The 14,715-nt window shown below is 37.0% G+C and overlaps 1 long non-coding RNA gene across 1 annotated transcript; it reads right to left on the bottom strand.

Annotated features, from left to right (window-relative positions):
* Window positions 1-214: 214 nt before the first annotated feature.
* LOC116584627 lies at window positions 215-13,872 on the bottom strand. Its single transcript, XR_004283265.1, has 3 exons — window positions 13,599-13,872; window positions 11,903-12,088; window positions 215-412 (listed from the first exon to the last, which is right to left on the bottom strand). It is a non-coding gene; the product is annotated as an uncharacterized LOC116584627 (long non-coding RNA).
* Window positions 13,873-14,715: the final 843 nt, after the last annotated feature.

Genomic DNA, 14,715 nt, shown 5'->3' with positions numbered 1-14,715 from the left:
TTCATAGAGATAGTATTAGCAGGCTTGAGGTCTACCTTTCTAGTTATCATATTACATTTTTAACAAATATTTTGCCGAACCTCACCTGTCATCCTGTTACATCTGCCCCTTTGTAGCTGATTTCCCAGCCACTGAACCATGGACACATACTTCAGGTTTTATTAGAGCAACATCCCCCCCCACACTCAAAATCTGCCTCGGTCTAGTAGGCTAACAGTTATTAGAATCAATAATAGATGTCAATGGATTATCACCATGCTCCAAAAGCTTCTTTTTTGTTTGCATCACATCCAGTGGAGGTTGAGGGAAAACACTGCTTCATGTAATCATTCGCAGATCCAAACTTCTGTCATTTCAAGTCTCTGCCATACCTGGAAGGCTTAAAATCCCCCATGTACTGTCCACATCTGGCCTGCAGGTAAGGAAGAAAAAGTGAGCATGGAGAATTATTTAAGACTTAAAGGGCCAGGCAGGGAAATGGTATATATCAGTTCCGTGTGAATTCTGCTACCCAGCACTCAGAGACATGGTCCCATCTTAATGCGAAAGATTGAAACATAAAGAATGTAAGGAGCAAGATAACACAGATAGCGATTACAGCTATAAGCTTCTGCTACAAAAAGAGAGAAAATGGATTTTTGATGAGCAGCTAGCAGTTCCTGCCTTAGCCCATTTCCACGATGCTGCACTACTTAAAAATTGAGCGATGTGGGTTTAGCAGCAACAGACTTTTTATAACTTAGGGCCACCAGCTGTGGCCAATGATAACAAAGAAAAATATATAAGAGGGCCAACTAATTGAAGTCCTTTTATGTCATGGTAGAGATTTCTTTTCCGTTCTGTACTCAGAAAGAATCTGAGATGTGTTTTCACAGTAGAATAACACAATCACATTTACATTATAGAAAGATTATTCTAGAAATTTAAGAAGGAAATTTACATTAATTGGACATCAGTTAGCACCATAAATTACCTAGGTGCTATTTCATTTAACTCTAGGAACACACTTGTAAAGTAGGTAATTTTATTGTGTCCCATTTTGACAGGTGAGGAAAGTTTAAAATTACAAAGCTTTAATTATCTTTCCTCTGGTCCCACCATAAGTCTCAAAGCCAGTATGCAACCCGAGAAATATCTGACTCCAGAATTCATATTCTTTCACTAGATAAGCTGGCTAATTAGAGATGAGACTAAAGACATAAAGCCTTTTTCAAAAATTCTTCTAATATCTCACGCAAGTAATGAAAATAAGGTATGTTTAAAGCCAGCAGTCATGAGGATGGAAAAATGGGGACCGATTTGGGAAACACCTTGAAAGTATAATAGACAGAATCTGGGCACTCACTCTCACTCTCCTTGTGAGAAATAAAGGAAAGGGGAGAATCAAGGAGGCCTCAGATCTCCAGCTTGAAAGAAAAGAAAGATGTTCTCAGAGAAGAATTTTGTGTAGGGGGGAAATAGTGAATTGGGTCTCAGCTATTTTGAGCTTGCGATGTCTGGATTTGTCATATTGAGATGTTTACTAGAGGGTGGGAAACAAACACCTGAAAATGAGACAGAAATCAAAGCAGAAATCTCACCACTGTGCTGTGGAACGTTGTTGTGCACAATCGTTAGCAAATTCCCCTATATCCTCAGGTTCTTTAAATTTTCCCTTCACCTTCTTGCACTGATAAAATTACAGGTCTTCTCTGTGAACCTTGATTTCCTTGAAAGCGCAAACACTGAGTTTGATTTTCCTCAAACTTGTAATGCGTCTTAAAGTCTTTGCTCAGAACTGCCACACTTTGACTCATCTCTACATTCCTTTGGCCAAGGCAAGTTACATGGCCAAGCCTAGTATTCGCTAAACAATGATAAAATCTACCACAGTGGATCACTCCCCCTCACCAATTCACTATTTATCCCATGGATTCTTAAAATTCACTCTCAAGTTGGTTATATCATAATGTCAAGGGCATTTGAATAACTCTTGATCATTTCCATATTCTAGTCTCAGATCTTTAGACTACTCTTCTCCGCTGAAGTTGGCTCTTTCCCTGGTCACCTTCTAGAGCTTCTCATTACTACATAACAATTTGAAGCTGCCTACCCTCCAATGACATCTTTCTTTAGATATGTTTCCTCTCATGTCCATCCATTATTCCTGCTCACTACTTTTAATAGTCTGTGATAGGCAGAGTAATGGCCCACAAAGAAATCAGTGTCCTAATCCTTGCTATGTTACATGGCAAGGAGGAATGGCTGGAACTTGGACTACGAAAGAGCTAAGATTAAAACATGTAAATTTTTCTGTATTATCTAGATTGGCCCAGTGTAATCCCAAGGGTACTTAAATGGTGAAGAGGGAGGCAGAAAAGTCAGAGCCAAAGAGATGGTATCTTGAGAATGGCACAAATAGACATTGCTTGCTTTAAAGATACAAGGAGGCATGAGCCAAGGAATGGGAGCAGTCTCTAGAAGCTGGGGGGTGGGGAAGATTCTTCTCTGCAGCCTCCAGAAAGAAGCTCAACCTTGCCGTCTCCCCAATTTTAGCGAATGAGACATAGTTCAAACTTCTCACATTTAAGGTTGTAAAATAATAAATTTGTGCTGTTCTAAACTTTTATATTTGTGGTGATTTGCTACAGCAATAGGAAACTAATATGTACCTCAACTCAAACAATCTTTTAACCCCAGGAAAAAACCTCTGCTCTTACTACATTTTCACAAACTCCCACCTTCTTCTCACTTCACTTTATTCAATCAATTCACCAGCTTAAATTCCATGACCAATTACTATAATCATCCCCCTCTCTTCCTCTGTGATACTTAGCAAAACCCAAACACCAGCTCTCAGCAAGCTCTTGGCCTGAGCTCATGTGACCCAATGGTGGCAACAGCACATGGAGACCACAATCACTTTAAATTCACTGCATGTCCCTAGTGTGTCTCTAATATGGTTCAGCTAAAATCTTATATTTCTCTAGTCCATTTACTAATCCACTTTCCTGGATAACATGTCTAGACCTATTTTTTCTCCTCAAAACCTTCACATCAGTCCCCCCCCATTACTATAGGCCAATGACATTGCTTCATTAAATGAAACAATCTAAAGATTCTATTTACATGCTTGCACTACTATATACACTGAACTCTCCACATGTGCCCTTTCATTTTTTTTTTTTTTTTGCTTCTGTGGATGATTCACCTTTACTCCTAGCTAAAGCCAAATCTTTTACTTGCATACTGGGTTTTGTCTCCCTTCACCTACTCAAGGATGTTAATCCAGAAATTTTCATGTGTCTCTCGTGCTTCACCTTTCTCTCTCTACTGGACTATATCACTCTGTAGATGAACACGCCATTATTTCTCCTATCTTTCAAACACTACAACATAGCAGCTTTTGCTGTCACCAATTACCCCACATTCCCAAAATCCAAAGGTAATTATTAGCCATCATTTTACTTGACCTATTAATAGCATTTTATCCCATATATTATTCTGTCTTTTTTTAAGTACTTTAATCAGTTGGTTTCCAAGTCATCATCCTTTCTTGGTTTTCCTCTTATTCCAGTGAGTTCTCCTTCTTTATCTCCTTTGCTGTTTTCTTATTCTATTTCCAATCTTTTAAGAATGCAGAGTCTTATATCTTATACATTGAAACTTCCCTCTCTCTACCCTCACTTACTTAGTGATCTCATCCAGTCTCCTGGCGTGAGCTACTATGCTGAAAATCCCTAAATTGATATCTCTACCCAGGAATTCGCCCCTGAACCCCAGTCTCTTATGGTCAAGATTTTCTATTCAACATCACCATTTGAATGTTTAATATGCACCTCAAACAAAATGCCTTTTGATTGTTCCTATCTGTAACATACACAGGCACATGTACACACACACACACACACACACACACCATCTACACACATGTACACAACCTGCTCCTTTTAAGCTCTTTAAACCTCGTATCTCAATTGTAACTCCACTCTCATAGTTTCCCAGACAAAATGTTCAATTTTCAATAAAAACTTTGGACAAAACTCTGGATGACAATTTGGTAATTCTCTTTTTGTCATATCCATGTTCCGTTGGTTCTACATTCAAAATATCTTCAGAATCTGATTATTTCTCCCTTACATCTACTGCAGCATCCCTGGTCAGAGCTTGGTTGGCTATGGCAGTAACATCCTACGTGGCCTCAACTCAGCTACCATCAATTGGCTTCTCATCCTAGCTTGTCAAAACTGAGTCTGGCCCATTTGAGTCTTAATATAAAACATTATGAACTGCCCAGGATAGCCAACACAATATTAAAGGAGAAGAATGAAGTTGGAGGGCTGATGATACCTGATTTTGAGCCTTACTATAAAGCTACAGTAATCAAGACAGTGGTATTGGTGAAGAAAATGGACAAATAGATCAATGGAATGTAACAGAGAACCCAGAAATACACCTTCATAAATGTAGGCAAAAGAGCAAAAGTGATACAATAAAGCAAAGACAGTCTCTTCAACAAATGGTGCTGGAATAATTGGACATCCACATACAAAAGCTGAATCTAATCCAAAATGGATCACGGATCTAAATGTAGAACTCAAAACCATAAAACTCCTAGAAGATAACATAGAAGAAAACTTCAATGATATTAGGTATGCTGATGCCTTTTTAGATATAACAAAGACATGATTCATAAAAGAATCTGAAAAAGAAACTGATAAGCTGGACTTCATTAAAATTGAAAACTTCTGTTCCATGGAAGGCAATGTCAAGAGAATGAGAAGACAAGCCACAGACTGGGGAAAATACCTGCAAAAGACACATCTGATAAGGGACTTTTATGCACAATATACAAAGAACTCTTAAAACTTAACAATAAGAAAGCAAACAAATGGATCCAAAATGAACCACAGACCTTGACAGAAACCTCATCAAAGAAGACCTACAGACAGCAAATAAGCATATAAGCAAATACATAAGTAAGCATAAGGTACTTCATATCATACGTCATCAAGGAAATGCAAATTAAAACAATAATGAGATACCACTACATATATATTAAAATGGCCAAAATCTACAACATTGACAACACAAAATGCTGACAAAGATGTGGGGAAGCAGGAACTCTCACACACTGCTGGCAGGTTTGCAAAATTGTAAAGCTATTTTTGGAAGATAGTTCAGTGATTTCTTACAAAACCCAACATACTCTTATCATATGATCTAGCAATTGCATTCCTTGGTATGTTTTAAAGGAGTTGGATGTTTATGTCTCCACAAAACTTACACATGCATGTTTATAACAGCTTTACTCATTCATAATTTGTTCAGTTCTACTTGGAAACAACCAAACTGTCCTTTAGTTCATAAATGGGCAAATAAATTAGCATATCCACACAACGAAATATTATTCAGCGCCCAAAAGAAATGAACAATCAAACCATTAAAAGAAACATGGAGAAACCTTAAATGACTATTACTAAGTAAAAGAAATCAATCTGAAAATGATACATACCATATGATTTCAACTCTATGACATTCTGAAAAAGGCAAAAGTATGGAGACTGTAAAAAGACCAATGGTGCCCAGGAGTTGAGGGGAAGGAGAGATGAACAGGCAGAGCACCAAGGGTTTGGGGTGCAGTGAAACTATTCTGTACATACTATAAGGGTGAATACATGTCATTATATGTTTTTTGCAAACCCATAGTATGTACAAAATCAAAAATCAACTCCAATACTGACTATGGACTTTAGGTGATAATGATGTGTCCATGTACATCATATTTGGTTTAAAAAAATGTATCTCTCTGGTGAGTGATGTTGAATAATGAAGGCTATGTATGTATGTGCAGGACATGGGAAATTTCTGTACCTTCCTCTCAATTTTGTTATAAGCCTAAAAATACAAAATCTTAAAAAAAAAAAAAAACAACTATAAACCTTCCCTCTTCTCTAGTAAATACAGCCCCATAACAGGGCATCTGACGTAATAAGAGCCTTTTACTATCTATCCTATAGATAATTGCGACACCTCCCCCACTCCCACCTTACCAGAATTCTCTTTTTTCTTTCTTGACTTCATTTTTCTTCACTGCATATTATACATTTCCCTTGTTTATTTTGGTTATTCTCTCTCTAGAATGTGAAGTCCATGAGGATAGAAGTCTTTGTCTTGTTTGCTCTTGTATCTCTAGTGCCTAGAAAAGTGCCTAACGTATAGCAGATGCTTGATTATATTTCCTAAGCTAATATACTTTGAATAAGAAAACCTAACATAGGGGTGCCTGGGTGGCTCAGTGGGTTAAGCTGCTGCCTTCGGCTCAGGTCATGATCTCAGGGTCCTGGGATCGAGTCCCACATCGGGCTCTCTGCTTAGCAGGGAGCCTGCTTCCTCCTCTCTCTCTCTCTCCGCCTGCCTTTCTGCCTACTTGTGATCTCTCTCTGTCAAATAAATAAAATCTTTAAAAAAAAAAAAAAAAAAAAAAAAAAAAAAAAAAAAGAAAACCTAACATAGTTGAGACATAATGAATGCAATCACTCAGAAAGAATGTTTAGAATGAGACAACATGGAGCAGTGAAGACAAGGAAGGACACTGAGAAGGAATGATTAAAATATCTGACTTAATTCCATCTTCCCAAACTCTTTTTTTTAATCTTTTTTTATTTAATTTTTTTCAGTGTTCCAAGATTCCTTGTTTATGCACCACACCCAGTGCTCCATGTAATACGTGCCCTCCTTGATACCCACCACCAGGCTCACGCAGCCTCCCACCCTCCTCCCCTCCAAAACCCTCAGGTTGTTTCTCAGGGTTCACAGTCTCTCATGGTTTTTCTCTGATTTTCCCCAACTCACTTCTCTCATTTTCCCAATGTCCTCTGTGTTCCTCTGTATGTTCCACAAGTAAGTGAAACCATATGATAATTGACTCTCTCTGCTTGACTTATTTCACTCAACATAATCTCATCTTCCCAAACTCTTAATAAATCCATTGCTTCATGTGATAGCATAAATCATACTGATGATTCTTGAAGTCGTCAAATTACTTCTAAAAAACATAATGCAGGGGCACCTGGGTGGCTCAGTCAGTTAAGCATCAGCCTTCAGCTCAGGTCATCATCGCTGGATTATGGAATTGAGCCCCAAGTCTGGCTCCCTGTCACAGCAGAGAGTCTGCTTCTCCCTCAGCTCCTTACCCCTGCTCGTGCTCTCTCCTTCAAATAAATAAATAAAATCTTTTTTAAAAATTTTGCAAGGAGTGTGTGAATGTGACTCTGTGTGTGTGTGTGTGTGTGTGTCTATGTGTCTGTATGTGTGAGAGAAAGAATGGGAGATAGAAGAGGGAAAGAGGTGACTAACAGATTTAGCCGTAACTTCAAAGATCAGAAATTTACAATTCACCCCAATTAATGAACCAGCATATATGTTTGGAAAACCTCTGGCTGGAATAAATAAAAGCAAGTGCTCAATTTCATTCTTGTTTAGTTTTTCTCTGATTGCTATGAGTCTTTCACAAAGTACAGAACCATAAATTGTGGAAATACACGTCAACAGCTAAAAAATCAAGGTAATTAACACTTTTGAAAAGCAAAGAATAACCTTTTTGCTGTACCAATTTTCTAACAGAGCATCTAAATTCTGAACCATGTTCACTTTACCAAACCTTCTTTCCTTTTCATTAATGTATCTTCCTGATACTTAAGTGTTTTCAGTTTAATTGTCAGTCAATCAATTTCACAGAAAATATCAGTAAATTCTTTGCTTTCTGTGCTTTTCAATTTTTGTCCTCGTAGGAAGTTATCTTGTTTGTTTGAATGCGTTCACAAACCGAATATATCCACGACACTGGAACTTCAGGACATAAAAGGCAAAATCCTCCAGCTGCACAATTATATGCGTAATCCGTCGGACCAGTTTCTTTCTATGGAAACGGTAGTGAATTCTCTGCTCTATACTGACAGTTTTCAGGTTTGTATTATTGTTCATCACCATATTACTTGCCAGAATGAATAGCATGAAGAGCGTGACTCTACCCCGTGACACTGGAGTCCAACTGAGAAAACACCAGTTGCCGTGAACAGCATGCCCTGGCTGTCCGCTCGGATGTAACAGACTGTTCAAGCCAGGTCTTTTCCTTGCCCTTTCCGTTTGCCTAACATTTGTCTTTTTCTACTAGCCAACTCGTATAAAATTAATTGCTTCGAAATGCCCAAACGATGTTTAGATTATATAGTAAGCAACCTGGTAAATTATTCCCCATTTAAAATTGTTTACTGAGCAGACATACCATAAAAGACTTTTGGGGGACAAATGGCAAAATTTGACAGTGGGCGGAGTATTGGATGACTGGAGGGAATCTTTATTTTCAGATGTGGTAATGTTCTCTTAGGTGTGTGAGTGCTGTTTTTGCAAAGATGTACATTGGAAGTACTTAGAGATGAAATGTAATGATGTATGTAATTTATTTCACAATAGCTCAGCAAATAAAGGATGGAGTTATAAAGTGAAAAATAAAGCTATCAATTCCCAAAACATAATTGATGATTTTCATTAGCTCTCCTCCTGGCATATATTCTTCTAGCTATAAAATAAGTATTACTATGTAACAGTTATTGAGGCTGATTATGTGCCAGGCACTCTGATAAGTATTTCATATGCACAGTCTCATTTAAATACCCAACAAACTTATTTGTTAAATAATATTATTCCTGTTTTTAAAATGGGAGCAGTTCCTCAGAAAGATTAAATAGTTGTCCTAGATTATAGTTCTGTCAGTTTTCTTCCAACGTGTACACACACACACACACACACCAAGAATATATATATTTCCCTAAATCATTCATTCAAATATGATTTTGTTTCATATTTTATATATATAATATAAAATAGGGAAAGTAGTGAGGGAAATCTATACATATATATGTATACATATATATGTATAGATTTCCCTCACTACTATCTACGTATCTGAGACACGGCATCATTTACATTTACCTGAGAGAGCCCTTAAGGACAATTGAGCTTGCAAGCCCAGATTGGAGCAATGGTTTTCAAATGTTTCATTGTAGAGCTATGAGTTCCTTGGAAGATATCAGGGTTTCACCTTGGTCAAAGGAGACTCTCATGGGGTAGACTCTTCTTTTAATCCATTTTATTTATCAGGCAGTGAGTAAAATCCCATTGGATAAAAGTAGCCTGCTACTTAAAATGTGTGTTTGGAAATACATATCTAGATGAGTGGGTGGATAATATCATCTTTATGCAGTCCTTTATGACTATTATTTATCTCGGCCAACCTTTTGAATCTTACTGAAAGACAGTCAGGTCAATTATACTCTTGGAAAGGACCTTGAGTACCGTTGCTTTACTGTGGGAGTTCAATGCAGCACTTTGCGCTTCAGTAGGCAATTGCCCTGGGAGGGAGCGGACCTCCTCTTGTAAAAATGAAGGACCCTGAAAAGGTCATGTACTTGACTAGAGGGATTCCTCTGTTCTCCAAGGTGAGCCAGGGAATACCCATGGGTAAGACAGAGATTATCATCCGACAGCAATCCTGAGCTCATACAGCAACAACTAGACAAGCAGGCTTTCACAATTCATAGGCCATGACTGAATAATTTTAGCTCAGAACATGTTTACTGTTTACTACCCATGGACCCATAAACCATATAAAAATGTCCAATAAACCACACAGTGTAGAAGATGAGTTTATATACATGTGTGTATATAGGTATGTATATATATATATACACGTGTGTGTGTGTGTGTGTGTGTATTAAGCCAAATATTTTGCTATTTTACTTTATTTAGAGTATTTGTTTGCAGCTCTTTTTTTCTGCTAGAAAATAGTTGTTGGACCTAGTTTCTATTAAAACCACTATTATAGGGGTGCCTGGGTGGCTCAGTGGATTAAGCCTCTGCCTTTGGCTCATTTCATGGTCTCAGGGTCCTGGGATCGAGCCCCACATCGGGCTCTCTGCTCAGTGGGGAACTTTCTTCCCTTGCTTCTCTGCCTCTCTGCCTACTTGTGATCTCTCTCTTTGTCAAATAAATAAATAAAATCTTAAAAAAAAACCACTATTATAAGTGATGAATCACTAAATTTTACTCCTGAAACCAATATTACACAATATGTTAACTAGCTAGAATTTAAATAAAAATTTGAAAAGAAATTTTTTAAAAAGGCATACTTTCAGTTATCATAAAAAAAAATCTCACTGTGAGATCTTGGTAATAATACTACTTAATTTCTATATATAAGATAAGATATGTTTATCACTGATAAGGAAGTTTATCATACAATTGTCTGTAGCAGGGGACTATTCATCTACAGATTCGAACTACTTATGGACTATGTTAAGATAGGGGGAAGAAAGAATGACCAGAACATGTCCCTACTTCCTTAATCTGGAAGGCATTTTCTGATACATCAATAACCCATTCCTACTGACTTTGATTCTGTTGTCCGTGTTATAGTATAAATCTTTATACATTGTTAACCATTTGATATTATTCTGTGCAGTGTAATCCTTAATAATCTCTGTCCACAAATTTAAGACTGAGAAAACATTAGTGAAAGCCACAGTCTTAGATTACTATGGAAATGTTAGATGACAAAGAAGTAGAAAGTTTGATAGCGGTTAAGCCTAGAATAGCAGTGCATAAATACAGCTTACAGTTCTTACAGAATATTGGCCTGAGATATTTGTATTAAGCAAGAAACTAGCACACATTTCTGATTCAAAATCTTAATGGATTCATCATTCTGTTGAAATAAAGAGCTGCCTTTTAAAAACTGGGATGGACTGTATTCAGAGTTATATCAAATAGTGACAAAAACAAAACAACAGGAAAAACCCCCATAGTCATAAAAGAAGCACCCTTCCCACAGTCTAATACACTACTTACTATTTCAGCTCCATTACTATGTAGGGAGCAATCAGATACTAGCTAAGAATCTGGCTATTGGTACTGGTATATTATACTGAGAAAATTAAATCTCTCTTGTGTGAATTTGTATCTGAGCTTCAATGCTTTACTTACCAAGTTCAAATATGGATGGCATGTCTCCTTTTCTCTCTCTCCTCCTTCCTGGATATATCCACCAAGTTAGACTCTCCCATAGAATTATTTCTAACTAAGTTATAAAGTAAACATATACACTTTTACATTTAATCAGACTCTGAGTGAACTCTTACAATTTTCATTTTTCTCATTAACTCACTAATCTGGTTAGAGGTTCTTCCACTGCCTGATCTTTGTCAAGGGCAGATACTAGGCAGAAATGTCTAGTTTCCTGAGAGGTTGAACAGATAAGTATAAGTTAGTGACCCTCTGTGGTGCGGAAAAGAGAAGCTCTCCCTCAGCTATTTTCAAACAGCAGCAAATTTCAAAGATAACCTGAAAGCACCTTGTGCCTCTTAGTATTTTCTCTGCTTCACCCATGTCTTGCTCCGTCCAAATGTGTATACGGAGAGACCCAACATTGTGTGTGTTTGGTGCGGAACGTGCTTATTAAAATTATGCTTAAAACCACTCTACCTCCTTCATCTGTTCCTGCTCAAATAACCTCACATCAGTATGAAAAATAGAAAAATACTCCTGCAAAGTGCCTAGCGTAGTAGGGATTCAGTAAGCATGTGTCAGATTTAGTTGCTGAATAAATGAATGGGAAAATTCCATTAATCTGAGTTTCCACATTCTAGTGAATACATGCTCCCCTTACACTTTTCCACTCTCTTGATCTCTTTTATTTTTCATTAAACTTTCCAGAATAGAATTATAAGGAAAATGGGGAAAATTCACATCGCTAAATTTCACAGCACCCAAAACATTGTATGAAAGGCAAAAAGTAAACATAAGAAAAAAGGAATAAACTCCTTGGCTAAGAAGTTTATGGAAAAAGAATACTGAAACAGATTACCTTAGGGTATTAGGATATCAGACACATATTTTGTGTTCAATTTTGTGTTGGTTAGTGTTTTCTTTCTTGTTTCTTTTGTTCTTGTGTTTTTTGCAGTTGATTTTGTGCAGGAAATGATTAGACGTCGGGGCGTGCCATCTGAGTCCCAGCAGGGACAGGTATCCAGTATGTTATAGTAGTCAGCTCCTGTATAAAGCATAAGAGTAAAACAAAAACATAAGAAGTGTGATTTGCTTAAAATGACTGAGTTGATTAGCAAGAAAATTATTAATAGATTCCACTCAAATGTCTTCACAACTAATTTAGTGCTTTTTTACTTTTTATTAATACCATCTTTATTATGCATGTATAACAGCAAATTTCATATTGTCCTCAAAGGGAATGAAATAGTGAAATGAAATATGTTCTGGTATAGTTAACCCACAACTATAAAGGCGTACTTTATGATTTATTTCAAAATTCTTATCAATATGTGGTTCGCTACATTATATGCAAAGGTAAGTAAGCTTCTATTGAACTAACTTGGTATACAAATGTGTGGATTAACTCATACAACTAAAAAAATCTAATTACCAGTTTCAGGTACAACTGGATCCAGCGATCCAGAGCTATTGTCTTTAAAGCTCCTATCCCACAGGGTTAGCAATCCTGGCAGTCTGAAAAGATAGCTCCTCTGGGTTCCTGTGCTCATCCCTGAATTATTTACTGCTGGCAGGAGAGATGGGTTCTCAGACTGCCAAGCCTCGCTCTTGAGCACATCTCTGTTCCTGCGGGGAAGGATTTTCCCACCAAACTATATGGAACACCACAGTAAAGACAGGTTCCATTATCAAAAGAATGAGGAGGTATGCTGAATATGCACACACATAAAGATGTTCATCACAGATCTCTTTTCAACTTGTTTGTTTGTTTTCAGTGTGACTCTTGAACTCTCATTCTAAACTACCAAGCTTATATGAATTTGAATAAGAATCCATTCATCCCTGTTGGGCAACATCCACATTGCTAATCTGCTGACAGGAAAACTACAGGCACGGGAGGTTCAGATTTCCATCGACATCAGTGGCCTTCTAAAAACATTCATTTACACAGGCTCTGATTTAATACAGCAGCACTAATGGCTCTTCCATAATTTTTAATAGTTAAAATATATCTAATTATGAAATATTAGAAAATCAACCAAACACTGATTCAGCCCAGCTTTACCAAATTTTGGGGGGGAAATATCTTTTTAAGATGAACAATGCATCTTTTGTAAGTCCCTTTTAATGTCATAAATATAATTATGTATAAACAAATGATATATATTTACTTAATAATGATAGCCTGATGAACTAAGCAACAAGTATTTGCCTGCAGTAAGCTTCCAATAATCAACCACAATGAAAAGGGATTACACCAGGAAATTTTTTAACATATGTACACAACTATGTTGATCATTGTAACACTGTTTTAAAGGGATGATATTGAGATATGAATTTACATGAGTTAAAGATCAAATTAATTCTTCAGTGTGGATGATTCCTTAGAAGCAGCATAAATCACTCTTTTCTATCTCTTCAAAAAATTAAACAAATTTGTCTCTCCATTGGATGTCAGTATTGTACACTAAACTACCATTGGCACCCTTTACGTTATTAAAAAACATCCAGATATTTTAACCAAGAGACTCAAAAATCAAACTAAGTCATTTTACCTGCAATCCCACTAATGATCTCACTGCTTTTGCCTGGGGTAATGCCTTTGTGGCGTTTCTCTTTCAGCAGCTCCAGAATCCTGTTGGTTCAAAAATGAATGCTTTCGAAAAACAACTGGAAAATGTCACCACTGCTTTGAATAACCTTCACAACCGCTTAGAGGAGGTCAGTACTCTGTCTAGGTTGGTGCACAAGTGAGGATGATTAATTTTTTAAAAGGATAATAATTCAATTTTAAAAGATACACAGTTACTCACCTTGAGTGCAATAACCTATTTGTTCATTTTGGAGGTGGTTGGCAGGAAGCTACACAATGATTTCTGAAACTGCAAACGGAGGTATATAGCATATCATAATATATTTATTAAGGACTAATGCAAACCACATTGAGTTATAGGAAGGAAAATGTATTCCCCAGTGCTTAGAATTTACTGAACATGAAAAACTCAAATGAGATTGTTTAGTGAGAAGGAGGAGGACTTTTCCATCCCTACGCCCCAAACAAATAAATCACTACTTACATCCTGGGACTGTTTTCAAATAGACTAGTTTAATGATATGAGTAGTATTAATAACAGAGTTTATATTCACACGAATTTTCTGCTTTACTTTCCAAATGTATGCCTCAGACTCGGCCTGCAAACACCAGATTTGTTGTTCAGGACCTCATATGAGGGTATCAAGGTCAGTTATCCTTGAATTGTTCTTTTGTGCTTAAGACAGCAGCACAGCGGCTGCACTGAATGGTGAGCTTGTATTCATCCACAAACAGTACAGAATAATTCCGTGCAATGGCATAAGTGCATCTTTGAAAGCACCCTTATTTCATTCCAGGAATAAGGGTCAGTGGGCTATGTAGATAAAAGAAGGCTTTCTTTCCAAGATTCGCCATCTGTTCATGCCATTTTGTTGAAACTTTTCTTTGTTTCTCAGTCAGTATCTTGTGGCTAATTGATCAAATGTTAAGCGACTCACAAATAGGCAGCTACGTAGCTTTTCTGGGAAAAAGAGCTGCATCAAAGAAATGAAGCGAGGTTTTCAGAGGCTCCTACATGATACATCTGAGATCAGACATATTTAGGAGACATTTAAACAAAACTGCATTGAAATGAGCAA

This window comes from Mustela erminea, chromosome 2, assembly GCF_009829155.1.
Source record: "Mustela erminea isolate mMusErm1 chromosome 2, mMusErm1.Pri, whole genome shotgun sequence".
NCBI lineage: Eukaryota > Metazoa > Chordata > Mammalia > Carnivora > Mustelidae > Mustela > Mustela erminea.
The sequence above is the reverse complement of the archived record's forward strand: the minus strand, read 5'-3'. Positions and strand labels throughout refer to the sequence as shown.